The sequence below is a fragment of the Rhinopithecus bieti genome, unplaced genomic scaffold, assembly GCF_001698545.2.
Source record: "Rhinopithecus bieti isolate Rb0 unplaced genomic scaffold, ASM169854v2 scaffold_21649, whole genome shotgun sequence".
Classification (NCBI taxonomy): domain Eukaryota; kingdom Metazoa; phylum Chordata; class Mammalia; order Primates; family Cercopithecidae; genus Rhinopithecus; species Rhinopithecus bieti.
In genome coordinates this window covers 762818-784445 of record NW_016811584.1, presented here as the reverse complement: position 1 = coordinate 784445, position 21628 = coordinate 762818, and the positions used below count along the sequence as shown (strand labels likewise).

The window sequence follows — 21628 nt, the reverse complement described above, 5'->3', positions numbered from 1 at the left end:
ATTTCTATTTGACAGTGCTGCTACAGACAGGGAGGGTTTTAAAAGCTCTTTTTGGTGTGCTTTTTTGGCACATTCTGGAGCAAAACCATTCAAAGTGGCTTTTAGAAATTGGCCCTTGAATTTGAATTTTCTGAGCCCAACTTTGCTTCAGTTGCCTTGAAAAAGGAAGGAAAACCAATCTGGCTTCTAAAATCTACATTTTGAAAATTGCATTAGGGAACTATATTCCCTCTCTAACATACAAAAAATAAATTCTAGCAGCTCATAGTTTTTCCACATACTTATAGTATTTTCTTTGCTTTTGCTTTTGTTCTCTGTGTTTTCCTGTCATCGCTTTATCAAAATATTGAGGCCCTGGCATCGAGCAAGCAGAGATATTCAAGATACATAAGTGGCTCACTTATTCAGTACTGAGTCTATCTGAATCACTTGAGGATTGGCTAAGTGTATAAGCATTCATATTTCTCCAAAATTGAGACCATGCCATACAGTGCGGGATTAGCGAGGAGAAAAGTGTGTCAGTCTCCTGGTGCTGACAGTTTGAACCGTCAGGGTCAGGGCGCTGTGGTCTCCTTTTGCTCCCCTAATCCCAACTAAGAAGGTAATTTAAGTGAATCCTGTGGTGCCAAATTAAGGAGGCTCTAATGGGAAAATGGGAAGTGGAGGGTTTAAAGGACACCCATTAATGTACTCACTTCAAGATGTACTCTTGTCAGTGCTTCTTAGGAAGGCACAGGCTCTCCAGTAATGTCTTTTCTTTTTGGAACCCAACCAAGGGCAAGTATGGAGATTTTAAAACATAATATTTTGGAACCCAAGGGAAGTCAAAATATTGCAGACAATGATAAAACCATAATTCGGTAATTGTGTTGTGTGATCCTGCAGTATGTGGTGGGTCTGCTAGAAAGGGAAGTGTGACAGGTTTGGGCAGCAGAATTCGACATCTCAAGTTGACCTCTAATTACTTCTTAAATAGGTCCAAGTAAATCCGCAAAGTGTCTCTGTAGCTTCTTCTAGGTCAAAGAGAAATCAGGGTAGATATCAGCTAAGAATGTACTTGCCTGCTCTAACAGAAAACCTAACAAATGGAATAATACGTTTTCTCACGTAACAATAAGTCTGGAGACAGGCAGTCCAGGATAAACTAGGCCATCCTAGTTTATCCTCTGTTATAGCCAGCTTTTATCTTCATGTTGCAAAATTTCTGCCACAGCTCTAGCCATCACATCTGTGTCCCAGCAGGAGGAAGTATAAGTGCCAAATGACCTTGCCTGTAGGAAAGGACATCTTTCCATATTTAGGAAGGGACACCCCCTTCCAAGGACCTTTGCTATGTCATTGGCCTAAAGTGGGTCAAATGGCTTCTCTCAGATGCCAGGGACTCTGCATAGATGAAGCAGCAACTAGAATGTGGAGCCCATATTCTGCCACTCTGAGCAAAAAAAAAAAAAAATGTGCGTGTGTGTGTGTGTGTGTAAATATATATATGTAACATATATGTGTGTGTGTGTGTGTGTGTATGTGTGTGTGTTGCTTAGCTTCTAGCTCAGTTCTTGGCACATAGTATGTAATAAAAATTTGGAGCTTAAAACAACCTCAACTTCGTAGTTAAAAGACAATACCAGGAAACACTGCAACTCTATTCACTAGAAGTAGAAGTGGTTACTTTGATTAGAGTGATGCTTAACACTGGCTGAGCATGGCCTACAGGCATATTTGGCCCATAAAACATAGTACAGGGCTCAGTGTTTTACATCTAATTCTTTGAAACAACCTGATGAAAGACAGAATATTCTCCCCAAGTTACAGAGAAGGAAACTGAGGCCCAGAGAGGCTAGATAAATTTGCCCAAGGCACACAGCTAATGTGGGGGGTAGGGGGCTGAGAAGCCAACCTTGGCCTTCTACCAACAAGGCCTGGGGCTTTTATAACCTCTTAGCTCTCCTAACTAGAAGGCTTTGGGTAGGTAGTCGATTTGCCTAGTAATTTGCTAATCCAGTTCAAAGTTTTGAACAAAAGACCTTAGAGTAAATAGCGAAAAGGATAAAAGAGAGAGAGAAATGAAAAAAAAGAAATAGGAAAACTTCAGAGTAATTAAAACAGGTCCCTATATTGTGGGCTGTTAAAGGCTTAAATGATGCTAAGCTCTGGGCTTTCTCCATCTTAAAATATTTTTCACAGGTTCTCTGTTTTGGAGGATTTGCTGTGTTTCCATATGTTATGGTTGCTTTGGGGTTGTCTAGGGGCATTCTCAGGAGCATTTCTGCTACTTGGTACCAGGTGCTCTTCAGCAGGAGTGAGAATTAACTATGTGCATATCTTGGGGTGCAACCAGCTGCCCTGGCTTCCATGAGATCCGCAGTAAGGAAGGCGAGGTAGATCCGAAACTTCCGAGGAGTGGCGGTTCCTCAAGAATGATGGATCTGCCTTTGATGTCTAGCAGCTTCCAAACAGCAGAGAAATGATACAGATACATGCCAGAAGGGGGAAAAGCAACTTTTGATCTAGTTAGAACTAATTAAACTTTCAAAATGCATGAAAGAAACTTGAGTGCTGGCCAGTTGTTTGCTATAGATGGATTTTGTCAACGAGCACAGTTGAAAATAGTGTAGCTACAGCAAACCCCTACCTTTCTATTTGGGGGAAATTAGTTTTTTGGTTTTTGCTTCTAAAATGTCAGGGATTTCCCTCCTTGCAGACTGAAATTACCTGTGTAGTCTCTTTTACTCCCGTTTATCCAGGGATATTAAGAGTGATATTTTTCTTTAATGTCTTCTCAGAAGGCTGTCTCTTCAGTCCCCTCCTTGCTGTCACATTGTGTTTAGTCTCATGTATGCTTTTTGTTAGTGTGTGGACTAAAAAAGGTAATCTAATTAACAGAAAGTAGGAAGCCCGCAGGATTTTGGCAACAGAGAAAAATGTGGGCTCTGGTATTTGATCAGCAATTCCTACTCAAAGCTCACAACTCTTACCTCATTAGCAGGGGAGTTTTCGAGCTTTTAAGCAGGCTTCGACAGAAAATAAAGTGCGTCGTTGACGGGACAACAGTCAGGTCTGAGAGTGGCTTTCTAAAAATTCAGCTGCCTTTATTCAGAGCGACTGGCTTGGTAAATGTTTAGAGGGCCCTAATTATGCTCTGGGGCGATCAAAACATTGTGGATTTATGCTGTTTCACCAAGGAGAATGGCCTACTCTACATACCAAAAAAAAAAAAAAAACACTAAAAGGGAGGACAGAAAAGAAAAAAGGGAGGTGGATGGGGGGGCGGTGCACACCGCCCCAGCTTGGAGAGGTGGCCTCTTGGTAGAGCATATGAATCCACTTACATGTAAATTGCTTGTCGCTATGAATTAAGGGAAGGCTATGAAAGAACTGCTTTGCCGTGTTTACTATAGGATTTTTGACAGACTCTTTCCTCTTTCAAGTAAATTTGGCTTAAATCCATAGTCAGTCTAGTTTTAAGTAAACTCCTCTTTTGTTACATTAACAAGGTTATAACATCACTGGGGCAGATTTCCAGCTGCAGGAACCGAGGCCTAAGTATGGGGCTGAGGGTATAATTAAAACCTTCGGGTGGGAGAGTTAAACTCTCAAGTAAAATTGGATAAAAGGCTAATTGTCCATAGCAACATAATACATGCTTTAAATATCTGTGAAATGAAGATGAATAGTAGGAACCTTGGAAAAAATAAAACACATTTTCTACCCCCTAAATTGAGATCTGAGTTTTTAATTTAGGACAGAGTGCATTTTCCTCCTCAAAATCAATTTTGAAAGCACAGTGTCATCCCCCTGGTTTGTCTTCTGTCTCTACTAAAGATCTTCCATCTTACAAAACGGGGAGTGTTTATAGCTGACTAGGAAGGCTACAAGCAGAGACCTAGATGTTCTGGCTCCATGGGTCCAAACAAGGATGCCAAGCACTTTGTTCCTTTAAAGAAGGGGTGGTGTTGGGGGTGTGGGTGAGGGCGAGTGGGAGGAGAGTCTCGGGCAAAGGCACACATACCTTTGGTGACCTTCTCGAAGATGACATCCAGCCAAGCAAGATGATACATTACCACATGCTAAAAAAACAAAATGGCTTGTAATGGCAGCTTGTCCTTAGCAAATGCATCATGAAGGCCCATTTGTTATTCATTAGGAGCAGCCTGGCCAGGCTGGCTGGTAGGGAGCCTGGAGACTTAAGGTCATCCTACACCCCTGCCCCAGTGGCACAGACAAACACGAAGACAGCTCTAGCAGCCCCTCCACGGACTTGGCCACACTGCTGTTGAAGCCCTGCAGGAATGAAGGTGTTCTAAAACAGTTTAGAGTTACTGCAAGCGGGGTGAGGGAAAGGGTGTGTGGAAGGGAAGAAGAAAGGGGAAAAAAATAAGAAACGATTTTGTGGGGAAAGTTTCCCCATGGAGCTAAGCACTGTGAGTCCCCATCCAGGAAGTCCAGTAGCCTCCCCCAGCAGCCCAGGAAGTGACCCCAAAAGAGCTGTATGTCTCTCCATCTGGACCAGGGACAGTCAGAAGAGATGGAGTATGAGAGCCTGACGCTATTGGAGAGGGGTGAGTGTTTGAGGGCTTGCTGGGAGAACTGCATGGCCACATCCAACTAATAGAATTGCTGGATGCAAAATGGGAAGGTGCTGAGGGTACACTGGGGCTATAAGAGGAACGAGGTCAGTTCTTTGCAAAACCAGGGACACAGTGCTGGGGTCAGGAGGACATCTGGTGCTGGGCAGAGGGAGCAGAATGGCTAAGGGAAGGCTGGCAGTGTGCGACCTCAGCAAGTGAGTAGATTGAGAACATAGGCCTAGCATGCCAGGAAAACAGAATCCAGCTGCTCAGCTCTAAAGCAGAGAGCGGTGTTGAGGCTGGCCCAGACCCTGCCTACCCTGTCAGCTATGTGATGTGCCTGCTGTAAAGGGGATCACCTAGGAATTACATCTGTGGTATTTTCAGCCTAGATGTGTTGCAGAGTATTTTTATCTTGCTCTACAATATAGAGACTTGTATTTTGAATCCAAATGTTTCTTCTGACTTTGTAAATCAGAGCCCTTTAAGATAGAACACGCCTACTGCTTGCATTTGGATGCTTCTCAGAGGGCTGTGATACCTATCTTCTGTTTCATTGTTTGTAGCAGTGTGCTTTTGTAATAGGCATCAGAGCCTCCTTTAAATATTTTTGCTCTAAGAGTCATTTAGATCACACATTGCCTCGTGGCAGCTTACTATCAGTAGTGTTTTAAGTACTTTTAAGTACGTTGAATAAGAGCTTATATTTTAGAGTTAATATATCCATTTCTCTTGCCAGCATTGTAAATTTAAATTCCTTCTTACATGTAACAAAGACATGTAATATATAAACAGGGTTATAGCCCAGAGTAAGAATGACATTATGAGAAAATAAAGCTGAGAATGCTGTGTTTAATAGGAACCAACTAGTATTAATTCAAACTAATAAAATGTTAGCCATCTTTACATGTTTTTATCTTTAAGTAGCATATGTCTCCTTTTTAAATAGAGGTTTAGTTATGGCATATGTGTCTGTGTGTATGCATGCATATGTATATACATATATTTATATGTCACAAGTTTCAGGAGAAAAATAATTACTGCTCTTTCTGTAAATGATTAAGGCTTAATGCCAAGTTATAGCAAAATAGTTCTGTTCTAGTTTTTGAGGTTATGTACCATTTGGGGAACTGGGGAAGGAGAGGCTGGGAGTTTGTAGACCTAGATTTGGTTGGATGCCTGTCCATTCAGTAGAACACATGGGATGTGAAGAGGTACCCAACCATTTTAGAGATGAGGGTCTGCACTTGATGAGTCAGCAAATCATTGAAAATCAAGTATTTCATGATGAGGGAAGAACTTTCTCACTACAAGGCTGATCTTGCCAGACATCTCTTTTCCACCCTACCCAGCTTTTCTCTCTCCAACAAGGAGCCTGAGCAGCCTATGTAAAACAATTGTAATAGTCATCATTTACCCTTTACTAAACAGCAATGGAAGTATGCTCCCAGCTCACCTTTTCTCTTGCTAGTTATTTGTCACAGTTTTTGTTTTGTTTTGTTTTCTGTATTAATGGCCTGACAGTAGCATTAAAAGAAGAATAACAATTTTCTATTGGAGGTGATAAATAGTTTTAGAAATAGATAATAGCGGTGGTTGTACAACACTGTGAATGTGATTGATGCCACTGAATTGTATATTTAAAAATGGTTAAAGTGACAACTTTTGTGTTACATCTATTTGCCACAATTTAAAAAAAGATACAGGGAGAGGGAGAGGGAGAGAGAGAGAGAGACAAAGACAGAAATGGCAGAGAACAAAGATGCAGGTATCTTTCTGGCTTATAACTTCTTTACGTTCTGGTCTTTGCTTCACTGTGAACTTATCCAAGACACTTTCTAACCACATTAGCTAAATAGTGTCTTCTCTGTCACCCCCTGTCCTTGTACCCTCTCTGTTTTTTTTCTTTTTTTAACACTTATAAAATTGAAATAAAATTCACCATTTTAACCAATATAAAGTATACAATTCAGTGATTTTTAGTGTATTTATTTTGTAGTACAACCCATCACCACTATCTAATTCTAGAACCGCCCCCCCTCAAAAAAAATACTCCTACTCATTAAACAATCACTGTCTATTACCCCTTTTCCTTATTCTCTGACAACTACTAATCTACTTTCTGTCTGTATGGTTTTCCTATACTGGACATTCCATATAAAGGGAATCATACAATATGTGGCTTTTTGTGTTTGTCTTCTTTCATATAGCATAATGTTTTTGAGGTTTCTGCATGTTGTAGCGTGTATTAATGCTTCATTTCTTTTTATTGCCAAATAATATCCTATTGAATAGATATACCACATTTTGTTTATTCACTAGCTGATGGGCATTTGGATTTTTTCTACTCTTTAGCTATTATGAATACTACTACTATGAACATTCATGTGCAAGTTTTTATGTGGATATGTGTTTTCATTTCTCTTGGGTATAGATATTTTTCTTTTTAACATTTACCACCACCACCATATGTGTGTATCATTTTGTATATATATGCATTATATTGTATGTGTATGTATGTATACACACAGAGACATATACATGTGTGTCTTTATACATATATGTGTATATGTGTGTATAAATGTTTTTTATATATGTATATATATATTTTTGTATACATTTGTTTTTGTATATATTTGTATATATATGTTTTTGATTTCATTGTCTGTAGTCTTCTTTATGGAATGAAAGCTCTGAGAGAGCCTAGGCTGTATCTCATGCTCTGCTGTATCTCTGGTGCTCAGAACAGTGCCAACTGAATGAATTAGCTGATGAAGAATGAATGGTGTTCTGTTCCGCATTGGATGAGTCATAAAATTCTTCCTGATCTATAGTTCATCGTTTGGTCTTTCTCTCTTTCAAACTCTTCTCTGGGTGGAATATGCCCCAGCGGATCCATCACTCAAACAAGGGAGCTGTTCCTTAATATCACTGGAGCACTGGTGGTCCCCACTAAGCCTGCTGCCTGGCCTGTATCTAAAGACACAAAACTGGGGTGCCTTAACCAACCACAGGCCTGAGTTTAGTTTTAATGCTGATTATTGTTATCAAGAGAATCAGTTCTGTCTGTGACAGGAATCCTCTTGCATTTGTAGTAAAGGCAAAGATGAAGTTCTTTTTAGTGGTGCCAAGAAGAGCCTGAGCTCCGTCTTTCTCAGAGGCCTGATGTCCATCTCTACTTTGACAGAGAGGGATGAGAGAGGAAAGAATGGACTGTTGCAGCCTGGAGGTCAATGGCCAAATGTATTGTTATTCACCAGTTACATTTAAGAGGCCAGGGACACCTTTTTATGTAAAGCCAAAGTAAAATTTAAATTACTGCAGAATTTTTGTATACTTCAACCAAGAAAGTATGAGTCCCATGGGAAGGGAAATAAGGCATTCTAGCATTTGCTGTTATATCTCCGACAAATCCTTGCAGGTATTGTTTAATCTGCTAGCTCCACCTTTGTCCTAATAAGCTACATAGTTTCTTTTAATGTTTTAATGGGTTCTACAGTACTTTTATTCTGTTTGATTCTGTTTTTCTTTATAGTTAATCTGCCTTTAAGCATTTGGAGGAAATTGTTCAATTTTTCAAAAACTTCCACAGGATGTGATATGTATGGTTTAAATGATAAATCTTCCCCACCACTAAAGAAATATCATGGCAAGAAAGCAGACATAGTTATCACACTGTTTATTATTTGACTTGGCCAAAGGCCTAGATTTGGGGTCAAATTTTAATATATTAGAATGTACTTTTCTTGGAAGTTTGCATATAAATACTGTATGCTAGGTAAGTGAACAGCATTGTAAATCAAATTACACTCGACTGAATGTGATTTTCTCCATGTTTATTATTTATTCCTTTCATCAGTGAATGAGGAATTTCTCATCTTGTGTTATAGATGTGTACATTTCCATCTGAGATGCTCTCGTGATGGGGTGGCTCAGGATCACAGATTTCAGTCATATTGGTATGGTTTACACCTCCGAGATACCTCTTAGTCATGGCACATGGATCATCTGCTGTGGCAATCTAGGTGGAAATGAGGCAGTTGACTTCCTTTTGAGTGTTTCCGTAGTGGAATTGTTTTCCTTCTTAAAATTAAAATAAAAATTGGTAAGAGAGAATCTTAAAGGAATTCAAGTTACTAGGCTGCCATGGATAATGGGGGACTTATCATACTTTGAGCATCATGCTTTTGGCCATAGGAAAACTTTAAGACCCACATCAAACAAGGATGCGAGGGTTTCTATTTATAGCTGAGCTTCCGGGGAGGTGCTCTCTGTTAAAACAAGGTCAGGGGCGCCATCCCACCCTCACCACCAGCCTCCCTCTCCATCCCCAGTTTACAGTACACAGACGCATAGGAATGCGAATCCTACTCCAGAGCCCATTGTGAATGTGTTTCTGAATTGTTTAACATGTTTCTCACAAACAGGACATGACATGTATGGTTTAAATGAAAATAATGGCCTTGCCGCTCTTGCCAGACCGTCTTTTGTCAAGAGCATCCTGGCAATAGGAAGGGCTCTGGGCTGACATGGCCCACAGGCCAGGTCCTTAGGGGATCTGGGCTGGATGCATTTCACACGAGAAGGCTCTTAAATCAGGGGGCCTCCCTGAGGGCCCATGTCCTGGTTTGTGCCTGCGCTGCTCTGCAGCAGGCCCCATAGCCGTGGTTGGCTCTGCTGCTCCTGTGCTCTCAGCCACAAATGAAGAGGAAGATTTTCTTAGCTTTTGGATTCCTTAGCTAAGGAATTTATTGTTAAAACAAACCAAACCAAACCAAACCAAAACAGCAACAACAAAAAACAAAACAACTACAACAACAAAAACTCAAGTTTGTGGGAGAATGTGGGAGTTTTAAATCTTATCTAGGTGCTTTGTGCTTTTCTGGGATGGAGTCTCACTCGGACACCTGGGCTTGAGTACAGTGTTGCAATCTCAGCTCACTGCAACCTCTGACTCCCGGATTCAAGCGATTCTCATGCCTCAGCCCCCCGAATAGCTGGGACTATAGGTGCCTGCCACCATGCCCGGCTAATTTTTGTATTTTTAGTAGAGACAGAGTTTTACCTTGTTGACCAGACTGGTTTCAAACTTCTTACCTCAGGTAATCGGCCCACCTTGGTCTCCCAAAGTGCTGGGATTACAGGTGTGAACCACCACGCTGGGCCTGCTTCATGCTTTGTGGAATTAGGCCTTGTGATAGTTTGGTCTAATTTAGGCCTTGTGGTCAAAACATGTAACATAAAATTTATCATTTTAACTGTTTTTATGTGTCCAGCTTAGCAGTGTGAAGTACATTCACATTGTTGTGCAGCCATCACCACCACCTACTTCTATAATTCTTTTCATGTTCCCAAACTGAAACTCTGCACTCATTCCATAATAATTGCACATTCCTCCTCTCCCTGGCCCCTGGCAACTGACATAATACTTTGTCTATGAATTTGACTCCTCTAAGTACTTCCTGTAAGTGGAATCATACAATATTTGACCTTTTGTGATCGGCTTATTTCACTTAGCATAATGTCTTCAAAAGTGATGGTGTTTAATATAAGCAGATTAGAGTATATCTAATTCAGTTCATACTTATATTTCCTGAGTGCTAGTGCTTTCTTTTTTTTCTTTGTTTATTTGGGACAGGGTCTCACTCTGTCTCCCAGGCTGGAGTGCAGTGGTACAATCATGACACTCATGGCAGCCTCAACCTCCTGGGCTCAAGTCATCCTCCCCTCTCAGCCTCCCAAGTAGGTGGGATTATAGGTGCTTCACCACTATGCCTGGTTAATTTTTAATGTTTTGTAGAGACAGGGTCTCACTATGTTACCCAGGTGAGTCTTGAAGTCCTGAGCTCAAGTGTTCTTCCCATCTCAGCCTCTCAAAGTGTTGGGATTACAGGCATGAGCCACCACACCCAGCCTCCTGAGTGCTTTCTATGTGTATCTTTTAATTTTCAGTTGGTTGATTCATCAAGCTTCCATGTCCCATGAATCACATGGTTGGAGGGTTGAGGGTAGGTAGGTATGCTGTCACCATAGATCAGGAGTTCTCAACCAGGGGCAATTGTGCTCCACAACCCACCCCAACCCCAACCCAGGAACATTCGACAACTGGAGACATTTTTCATTGTTTCAACTGGACAGTGGGGTGGGAGGAACCAGAAGGTATGCTACTGGCATCTACAGGGCAGAGGCCAGGGTTGCTACTAAACATTCTATAGTGCACAGGACAGCCTCCTGCAACAAAGAATTAGCCCATCCAAATGTCAAGGTGCCAAATTGAAAAACTCCTATAAAAGGTTAATGACTACGCCAATAATTTTGGGGAAAATCTGGAGAAAATGCAGTATGTATTTTATTGAGTAGCTTTGAAACAAATTTCTATGCTGCCATCAATTTATTACTAATTTAATGAAATGTCTTAAATGTTGAGAGTTCAATTATGAGTAAATGCAGACTGAGTTCCTGCTCTCATGGAGTAAATTCAGGTGTAAAAATGGAGGAAGTCAAAAGAAAAGAATCCATGTACCTTTACCTTCATTAATTCTGCTGCAAGATTTCTTAAAGGAATTTTTAACCTGATCACCAGATTATCTACAAGGGAATTTTTTTAATTTTTAAAATTCCCTTATGGATAATCTGGTGATCAGGTTAGATGGCTCCATGGAGGTCATGAGGTGTAGAGCTGTAACTAGGAGAACTTGCTGTTGTGCTTGTCTGATACTAAATGGCTATGTGACATTTGGCAATTCTGATGATCTCTCTGGGCCATATTTATCTCACCTATAAAATAAAGGATTTGTATTACATATAAAAATCTTTGTCTTTGGTATTAGTGAAATGCAACAAATAATTCTAAGCTAGTAGTTTATTCTTGTGGTGTAATTACTGTAAAGCACATTCTACCACATCAGTTTTTTTATTTTGTTTTGTTTTGTTTTTGAGACAGAGACTTGCCCTGTCGCCCAGGCTGGAGTATAGTGGTGCGATCTCGGTTCACTGCCACCTCCTCCTCCCGGGTACAAGCGATTCTCCTGCCTCAGCCTCCCAAGTAGCTGGGATTAGAAGCATGTGCCACCACACCAGCTAATTTTGTATTTTTAGTAGAGATGGAGTTTCACCATGTTGGTCAGGCTGTTCTCAAACTCCTGACCTCAAGTGATCCACCTGCCTGGCCTCACAAAGTGCAGGGGTTACAGGCGTGAACCACCATCCCCAGCCTGTTTTAGCAATAAATTAATATGTTAAGCCTAAAACAAACTGCCAGTAAGGACACCATGTTCTGTGCAAAGGGCCCAAGACTCTGGGCTCTTTCTGTTGTCATATCTTTTCTTTATTAAGATGAGCTCCCATGGCCAACAATGGTGTGACACCCATGTGATACAAGGGATTCTTTTTTTTTTCCTAATGCAGTTTTGTTGTGGTCAACTTTAATGAGAGTAGATGGGATTTTGGGGTTTTTTAAAAGTTCGGTGGGCAGGAAAAGCAAAAAATATGTGTATATAATAAAAACTATTTTTTAAAACGCAAGATGGGAGAGGTGAGGAACAAGCATCTAAAACCAAAGCTCTGGAGTCCAGTTATTAACATGCCTCACATAATGGTAATGTGAACCAAACTAAGTAAAGCCCTGGTGATCCTCAAGTTTGTGGGTTGGGCATGCAACCCAGAAAAAATTTTGTTATTTCCTTGGAAGGCGTTGTGTGTCATTCTCCAGTGCATTCCCTCTAGTTGTGTGTGTGTGTACGTGTTTAAATAAAGACAATGACAAAATAATTGATTGTAAAGCGTTGTAGCAAACACCATTATCTGAAGTGTAGTTTAAGTGAAGAGAGGCTGGATCATAGAGAATGCTGAGAATAAAGCCTGGACTCTGAGGAGGCCACGTAGGAGCCTGCTCCAGGCCAGTACCCACTGTTGTCCTGTTACCATGTGCATTCTCATCCTGCCACCAATCCCCAGCATGGGCTTAAAAAAATCATTATCTAGTATTTTTTCTTAGAGATGGAAGTAAGGTTTCTTCCCAAGGTCAGAGCTTTTCCAAGAATGTGCCAGCAGTCCCTGCAGTCTCTGAATTTCAAACAAAGTCTGATGGGGTCTGGATTTTGAGCATGGACTTCTGTCTGGCTCTCCAGGCTGTTTGATGGGATCCAGTCTTGCTCTGTCAATCAGACTTGGAAGGCAAATACAAGTCCCAGGGGAAGGCAGGCTAGAAGGCAGGACAGGAGCTTGACAGGAAGAGACCAAATGTTGCCCTTTGATTCTCTCCTCTGTGTGTGTGTCTGTGTGTGTGTGTGTGTGTGTGTGTGTGTGTGTGTGTGTGTGTGTGTTTGAAAAAGAATGTCTAGAAACAGGATGTTCAGGAGGTTTCATTCAAAGTGCTACCTTGAACTGATGGCTAATGAATGTTTTAAACACGTAAGGCACCATAGGGAACAACTCTGTGATCAATTAGTGATGTCTGACATGATTGGGTAGAAACTGCAATGGCCCATATGTTATATATTTTCCAACATTCTCTAGTTCAGGGATTTTAGATTAACTGTGTGACTCTCTAGGAGTGGTCGTGGCTGTTATTCAGGGCACTTTGATTCTGGTAACTGCATCAGAGACAGCTTACCCTGGTATGAAGAAGACGAACGCCTGAGTATTAGGTCTGTCTTTTACCACCCATGAGCTCTTAGGAAGATTGGGAGGCCTTCCTATGTCTTTATCTTCTTCCTCTATAAATAGTTACTTACTTCTTATAAAGATAAAATGAATTAATACACATTATTTAGAATGGCACCTGTTACACAGTGAACTTTCAACCACTGTTGGTTTATGAGTTGAATGAAAGCCTTTAAAAGATATGTCCACCTGGAACCTCAGCATGGACTTTATTTGGAATAAGGGTCTTTTCAGATGTAATTAATGTAAGTATCTCAAGATGAGAACATCCTAGATTTGGATGGGCCCTAAATCCAATGACAGATGTTCTTATGAGACAGAAAAGAAGAAGACACACAGAGACACAGACCAGAAGTTCACGTGAAGATGGAGGCAGAGATTGCGGAGGTAGAGAAGTAATGCATCTGTAAGTCAAACAATGTCAAGGATTGCTGGCCATCACCAGAAATTAGGCAACTGCATGGAATGGTTTCTTCATCAGGGCCTCCAGAAGGAACCAACTCTGCTGACATCTTGATTTTGGACTTCTGGCCTCCAGAACCGTAAGACAATAAACTTTTGTTGTTTTAAGTTACCATAGCAGTAATTTGTTATGGCAATCCTAGGAAACTAATACAGTTGGGTATTGGCATTATTATTGTTGTTGTCTTTAAGGTGAAGATCAATTCCTTCGCTGTCTCATAATTTGGGCAGTCCTGGAATTTGTTGACTTTGATAAAGTCGAACAGAATCTCAGGCTACCCAGAAGCACTGTTATCTCTGATGGTGGCAAGTGACTTGTTCTTTGGACTGTTTTTCCCTGAACTTAGTCCTTGGAAAGTTTAAATTTGAAACCATTAGAATGTAAAACTTGAAGAGAGGTATGGGCATTTGTTAATATGGAGATAGAATGGCTGACAGTAGAATGGACAAGGCATCCTCCTGTATCGGTGCCAGCTATTACATCCAAATTTGAGAGAAGGCAGGGAGTTGAATTCTAGGAAAAGTGAGCTCTGGGAAAAAAAATCTTAAAATGTGCCAAGAGGATGTTAGTCTGGAGACAGACCCCCAAGCACTGACATTCTTGGGGTGATAAAAACTTAGAGAAACCACAGGTCCAGGTTATAGATGATACTTCAGCTGGCCTAAAGCAAATGGACATTTTTATAACCTGGGAATACATTGATCACGTTCTCAGTTAGAAATCTGGATTTTAGGAGCCAGCACTTCCTGCATGTTCAGATCAGTCCAACTCCATATACATATGTGCAGAAGCACAGATCAGTTAAACGAATCTGGATTCATATGGTGGTCCAGGACTCTTATCTCACATCTGCCATTACTGTGTGGTCTGTGGCAAGTTACTAAATCTCTTGGCCTCAGTTTTGTCCACACAGAAAATGAGAGTGACTGTGCCCAGGATGCAGACCATGTTTTGAGAACAGTTGACTGTGGACTCACCTATCATAGAGCCTGACAGATGGCAGGTACTCTTCTCAGTTTTTTGAAAAAAAAAAAAAATTTCTTTAAGTGCCTAAGATGTGAAAACCTGGTGCTAGGCATGTCAGGGTATCAGAAAGTTGAACAACAACAACAACAATAAAAAACTGCCTCCACTCACAAAAGCTCCACATTGTAGTGAAGAAGGTGTGGACACACTTAGAAGAATGAAATAGTGACTAAGAAAGGTGATTGGTTTTTGTTTTGTTTTGTTTTCCCAAACAAAAACAAAAAGATTGAGCAAGGGTTGTTAGAGGAGATTAAGTTTGATCTGAATCTTGGAAAATAATCAGTTTCCATAATCAGGAAACTTCCCTTCCATGATCAAGGAAATCAGGCATTAGCTTCTCAGAGGACAAGATGACCAACTATATAGAAATATAAAAACATATGTGGTGAGCTTAGAGAATGGTGAGTCACCCTCGGAGCAAGCAATTATTGGGAGTTGAGAATGGATAGGAGTGAATGCATGGGAGATGAGGGTGGAGGTGCCAGTATGGGCCAGCAAGTTGGAATGCCACCATAAGGAATTTGGAGCCACAGGGAAACATGGAAGGCTTTTAAAAGCGTAATGCAAGGATGCCTCTGCAGTGTGAAGGATGAATGGGAGCAGAAGTCAGTAGAAACACAGGCGTAAGTTAAGAGGCTTAGGCGATGGCCCAGGTGGGCAGTGGTGGAGATAGATCCTGGTGGAGAAGAAAAATTAGGAAAGAGAGGAAGGAGAGAGAAACACAGAGAACATAGGAGCTTCGTAAAATGCCTATTGAGTGTTGAGTAAAATTAATAGGATAGATTGGCTTTGGAAGAAAAGGCAGAAGGAGGAGAAGATGGCTTCAGATGATGTCATAAATATGAGCTCCTAGGGAGTCTGAAGGTTTTTCAGTTATTTAGTTTTGTTATTTTTGGTTACGTTTTGTTTTTTTCAAAGTGATAATATCCTAGCTGGGGCTTGGTGGCTCATGCCTATAATCCCAGCACTTTGGGAGACCGAGGTGGGAAAATTGCTTGAGCCCAGAAGTTGGAGACCAGTCTGGGCAGCATAGTGAGACCCCATCTCTACAAAAAATAAAATAATTATCCAAGCATGGTAGCACATCTGTGGTCACAGCTAATTGGGAGGCTGAGGCAGGAGGATCACTTGAGCCCAGGAGGTCAAGGCTGCAGTGAGCTGTGATCACACCACCGCACTCCAGCCTGTGCTACAGTGAGACTCTGTCTCAAAAATAATAATAATAGTAGTAATTCAGAAATATATAAGCAATGAAATAAGAACCACCCAGATTGCCACCATGCAGAGATAATCATTGTTAACATTTTAATAATTGAAACTTCATTTCTCTTTCTCTTTCCTTTCTTCCTTCTTCTTTTCATCTGTCCTCCTGGTACCACATATGTATAATTTTATATGAAAGTGGTAAAATAGTACTTGCTACTATAGTCAGCTTGGTTCCCAGAACAACATTAGTGTCAGTGCTGGTGACAATGCAGTTTTACCTCACTGTTTTTAATAGCTGTGGAGCACTCTACTTTTATCTGTGGCATCGTGATTTATTCAACTACTCCCTGTGAATGGATGTCAAGTTTATCTCCAGGTCTTGCTGTTAGAGATCACACATTTCAAGCCCTTGCATATGACTATGAATTCATATGAGGTAGTCCATTTCTAAACATTTTGCCAATAGTGACTTTGGCAATTTTCAAAATCGTTTTAATTTGGAAGACTCCCCTCCCTCTCAATAAAAAGGAGGGTGGAAATCCTCACTTAATTAATTTATTTATGGTCAATGGCAAAAGCTTTATAGGTTTATAACCTATAAGCCTGTAGAGTCCTCCCATTTATACTTTTTCCTTTATGAATTGTCTCATTTTTCCCTTTGATTTTGATCCGATGGCACATCTGATAAACCTATTTGTGTATTAAAGATACATATCCGTTGTTAGAAACATTGAAAATATTTTCCCAGTGTGTTTATGTTGTGGGTGTATGTGCATTTGCCTTTTTGACATTTATGTTTTCACATCTACCAATCTTTTCATGGTTTCTGGTTTCCAGGTCAGGCCTAAGAAGACCTTCTATTACCTCCACAAATAACAGGCAGATGTCTGAAGCAGTGTGTCTGGAACTTGCTCACTTGCACTTTGCCGTTTACCCTACAAACTGCACAAGCTTGCTGTCGAGTTTCCTAGTGTCAGGGCAGGCAAAGATATCATTAAGGGCTTTGACTATCTTGAAATTGAAGCCTGCCATCTCTCTGAAATCCCTTCTCCTGACAAAACATATCATGCAAACATAACCTGAAATCAGAACCAATGCAGAGAGAGAGAGAGAGAGTGAGAATGAATAAGGATGAAATAATACTTATATCAGAGAAAGGGGAACACTTACACACTGCTGGTGGGAGTATAAATTTGTTCAATCATTGTGGAAAGCAGTATGGCAATTCCTCAAAGAGCTAAAAACAGAACTACCATTTGACCCAGCAATCCCATTACTGGGTATATATCCAAAAGAATATAAGTCTTTCTACCATAGAGATGTGTGCACACAGATGTTCATTCCAGCATTGTACACAATACAAAGACATGGAATCAACCTAGATGCCCATCAATGGTAGACTGGATAAAGAGAATGTGGTAAATATTCACCATGGAATACTATGTAGCCATAAAAAAGAATGAGATCATATCCTTTGCAGGAACATGGATAGAGCTGGAGGCCATTATTCTTAGCAAACTAAGACAGGAAGAGAAAACCAAATACCATATATTCTCACTTATAAGTGGGAGCCAAATTATGAGAACACATTGATACGAAGAAGGAAACAACAGACTCTGGAACCTACTTGAGGGTAGAGTGTAGGATGAGGGAGAGGAGGAAAAAAATAACTATTGGGTATTAGGCTTACTACTTGGGTGATGAAATAATCTGTACAACAAACCCCTGTGACATAAAGTTACCTATGTAAGGAAACTGCACACATACCCTCAAACTTAAAAGTTAAAAAAAGAATGATGTAATATCAATCCTTGTAAGAAGTCATTTCCAACTCAGAGGCTGCCCTTCTTTCTGGGATATTCCTTACAACTTTCTGTCCCCAGTGGTGTTCACTAATATGTTTGTGTTTAGTCTGAACTTCATCAGTTGCTTGCTCTATTTGCACAACCTTTGGTGTACATGGCTGCCATATTGAAAACTTTAGTTGGTCTCCTGTGAGCTGAGTTACTGTCTTGCCTTTACAGACAGTAGCTTCTTGAATCTGGTGTTCCAGGCTTGCATTATAAGCCAGTGGATTCTGGCTTATAGATTCAGATTCATTGCAAAAAATGGATTCTAAATAATTCAAATGGTAAGATTTAAGAGTGAAAATTGCTACTTGTAAGTAAAACAGTTGGTGTTGAATTATGTTTTTAGAATTAGACCCAAATGTTAGCAGATTTTCCTAAAAAGGGAAGTCCTGCTTTTCCATTTTTGCCTATTTTTTATAACAGGAGTCCCCAAACCCAGGGCTGGATCAATACTGATCCGTGTCCTGTTAGGAACCAGGTTGCACAGCAGGAGATGAGTGGCGGGTGAGCGAGCATTACTGCCTGAGCGGTCCTGTCAGATCAGTGTCAGATCAGTGGTGGCATTAGATTCTCATAGGACTGTGAACCCCATTGTGAACTGTCTCGTGAGGAATCTGAGTTGAGTGCTCTTTATGAGAATCTAATGCCTGATGGTCTGAGGTAGAACACTTTCATTCTGAAACTACCCCCTCACTGGTCTGTGGAAAACTTGTCGTCCATGAAACCAGTCCCTGGTGCCAAAAAAGTTGGGGACTGCTGCCCTATAGTGTCTCTTTTTATCCTCTGATGTAACTTATTCATTTTTATAGATACATCCATAGTATTTTTTACTGTAAATGTCTTAGATGAAGGGTAGTAGCAATCTTTTCATGCTTTTATTTTGGTATTATAACAATTGTGATATTTTGAATTCATGTATCCCTTTAATGTTTTTAAATTGAGATATAGCATGCATACATAAAAGTGTACAAATTATATGACTTCACCTTTGTACATTTTCAAAGTGAACACACCCGTGTAACTAGTATCTAGATTAAAAAACAGAACATCTTGAGCACTGTAGAAGTCTTCCCTTCCTAGTCATTTTTTCTCTCAAAGATAATTATTATGATTTCTCACATCATAGATTAATTTTGCCTGGCTTTGAACTGGATGTTAATGAAATAATACAGCAGACATTCTTTCCTTTCTGGATTATTTCACACATTATGTTTGTGAGATGCATCCATCTGGTTGTGTGTACTTCTAGTCAATTCATTCTCATTGTTGTATTCCGTTCTTCAATTATATAATCTTTATTTTAAACCATTCTGTTTTTCATGTATGTTTCCATTTGGGGACTATTATGAATAGTGTTGCTGTGACATTCTACTAACTGTGTTTTGATGAACATTTGCATACATTTCTATTGCAGATATACCAAGGAGTAGAAAGGCATATGTAGAATGCATATGTTCAACCTTTCCAAAATAGTGGTAGAGAGCATATGCCACATATTGCATGAAAGTGGACCTTACAGCTATGCATTTTTGTATTTCTGGAGGAAAATATCAGTATTTAATATTTGAAAGGAATTGAAAAATGTTCGTTTACTTTGGCATGGTTTCCATTATTTGCTTTTATCTAAGAACTCACGAGTTATTCTATAGGTAATATGGTCTGAAGTAAATTGGGTGTAAATGCCCAATCCTTGTCTCATTCCAATTTACCAAGCCAAGCAGAAAACATTTGTTACTCTATATTTTTACAATACATTCATTGTGATGAGGCTCCAAGCTTTATGAACAGGAAATTGGGAGGAGAGAGCTAATATGATCCAGTGTGATTTTAGTGTAACAACTGGAGACTTTGCAAAGGAAGGAGCCAACAGGTCTGACATGAAACATTGGGGCCACACATTTTTGCAGTGGGATTAGGGAATGGGAGAACTTGTGCTTTTCAGCTTTGGAAAGTCCTCCCTGCAAACATTCCACATTTAAAGTAAAATATTTCAAGCCTTCAGAAAGAAGCTGCAAAGAAAAATTGAAATAGCTCAACAACCTGACTATATTTTAGATTTTAAGTCCATGACAATAAATCACACTTTTGATCTCTTCTTGAACTTGTACCATTGGGTGGTTGGGGAAGAGTGTTCCAGAAGAGTTTGTGGCAATGAAATAAAATTCTCCTTTCTATCAATATCATTCAATGTTGTTATCCTCATTGTCAATCTCATATGATGTGATGTATTAGTTTCTTCCTTACATCAAAGTCTGTGTAGGTCACCTAGGACAGACTAAATGGTTTGACAGGAAACCAGGTTCCTTCTATCTTATCCCTCTGCCACCCTAAAAACATGACAGTTTCTGTATCTTGGTCCAAAATGGCTGTTCCAGCTCCCTCTATCCAGTTTGTGCCCTGACCATGAGAAGAGAAACAAGTAATGGAAACCATATTTTTCTCCTTCAAGGGCACAGGCTGGATGCTTTGTATATCACTACTGTGCTCATACCTTGGCTCAAACTTAGTCACATGGCTATATCCTGTGTTGCAGGGAAATAGAAAATTTAGTGTTTAGTTGTGTACCACAGACCAGCTAAACATCTGTAATTATAGAATGGAAGACTGGACAATAACCAGCAGTCTTATGTGCGTTTGGAGCCTTGATAAATAAATTGCATATTTTTTATTCATAGACTCTGATCTCTCCTTATCTCTCTCTCACACGCCTTGTCCTTCTTACCTGCTGTCCTTCTGCATAGAACTAATCTCATAAAGCTCCTCAACTCACTTTTGATCGTTAGAAGTTCTAAGCAAGAAATAGGAGGACAGAAAGCCATGCAGTCCTTCCCATATCTTCCCATGCAGACCTTCCTATATCTTTCTCAAGATCTGGGAAAACAAAAATTGTTCTCTTTTTTGCTGAGTCTATGTGTTAATTTCACTGAGGTAATGGGATGATTCTGGAATTCTGAGTCTACAGACCCTTGATAAAGTTGAGCTAAAAAAAATTTCCTCCCCAATTCCTAGCAACCTATATTTAACCAAAGCACTTGTCAGTATGTGTTAGACAGGGAAATAATAGTTATCAGTCTACAGTGAATTATAAAGGAAAATAATTAGTTAAACTTGAGATAGCAGGGGTGCCGGACAGCTGAATAGCAGAACCCTTCCACTCTTAAATAGGGCTGGGAGCCTGGAATGCATTGTCTTCAGAGACAAGGAGAGCTGGGCATTCATTGTGTGTCCCTGGAACAGGACACCCACATTCCTTTGTAAGCTTGTCTCAGCTCATCTGCAGCCCTTCAACACTTCTGAGCCACTCATGGTTGTCTTAAAGGGTGCAATTTTTTGGCAGGCAGATTTTGAGCATCATTTTTTGGAGAGACAGAGTCATCTAGCTCTGGAATTAGCCAGCCTGAGTTTGACTTCCACTTTCTCCACTACTAACTCACTGTTTGGCTTTAGGCAGTTTCTTGATATCTTTCTGAGCTTCAAATTCCCCCAGTTTCACTTTACTTTTTTTTAACATGAGGACATTTTGCTAGTAACCTTAAGTTAATTCACCTTATTCATTCATGCAACAGTAGTTGGTTACATGAAAACTGAGAAAGGCTGAGTGTGAGTCCCCTTTTTGCTGAATATGGGAACTAGGAAATACATATTTAATTAGCACAGGTGTGTTCAGGCTAGGCTATTAGGTTTTTGGCAGAATGTTTTCAAGAAGGGATGTAGTACAATGAAGCAATTAAGAGAATGGACTCTGAGGTTGGACAGATCTAGGATGGATCCCCAACACTATGTGGCTTTCCTTGAGTTTCAGTTTCCTCATGGTGTTTTTGTTAAGACTGTGGACTCTAGAATCAAATTCCAGC

General features: G+C 40.2%; 1 protein-coding gene across 1 annotated transcript in view; it reads left to right on the top strand.

The window, feature by feature from the left end:
- ERC2 (ELKS/RAB6-interacting/CAST family member 2) overlaps window positions 1-21628 on the top strand; it is a 905732-nt gene that overhangs the window by 631733 nt on the left and 252371 nt on the right.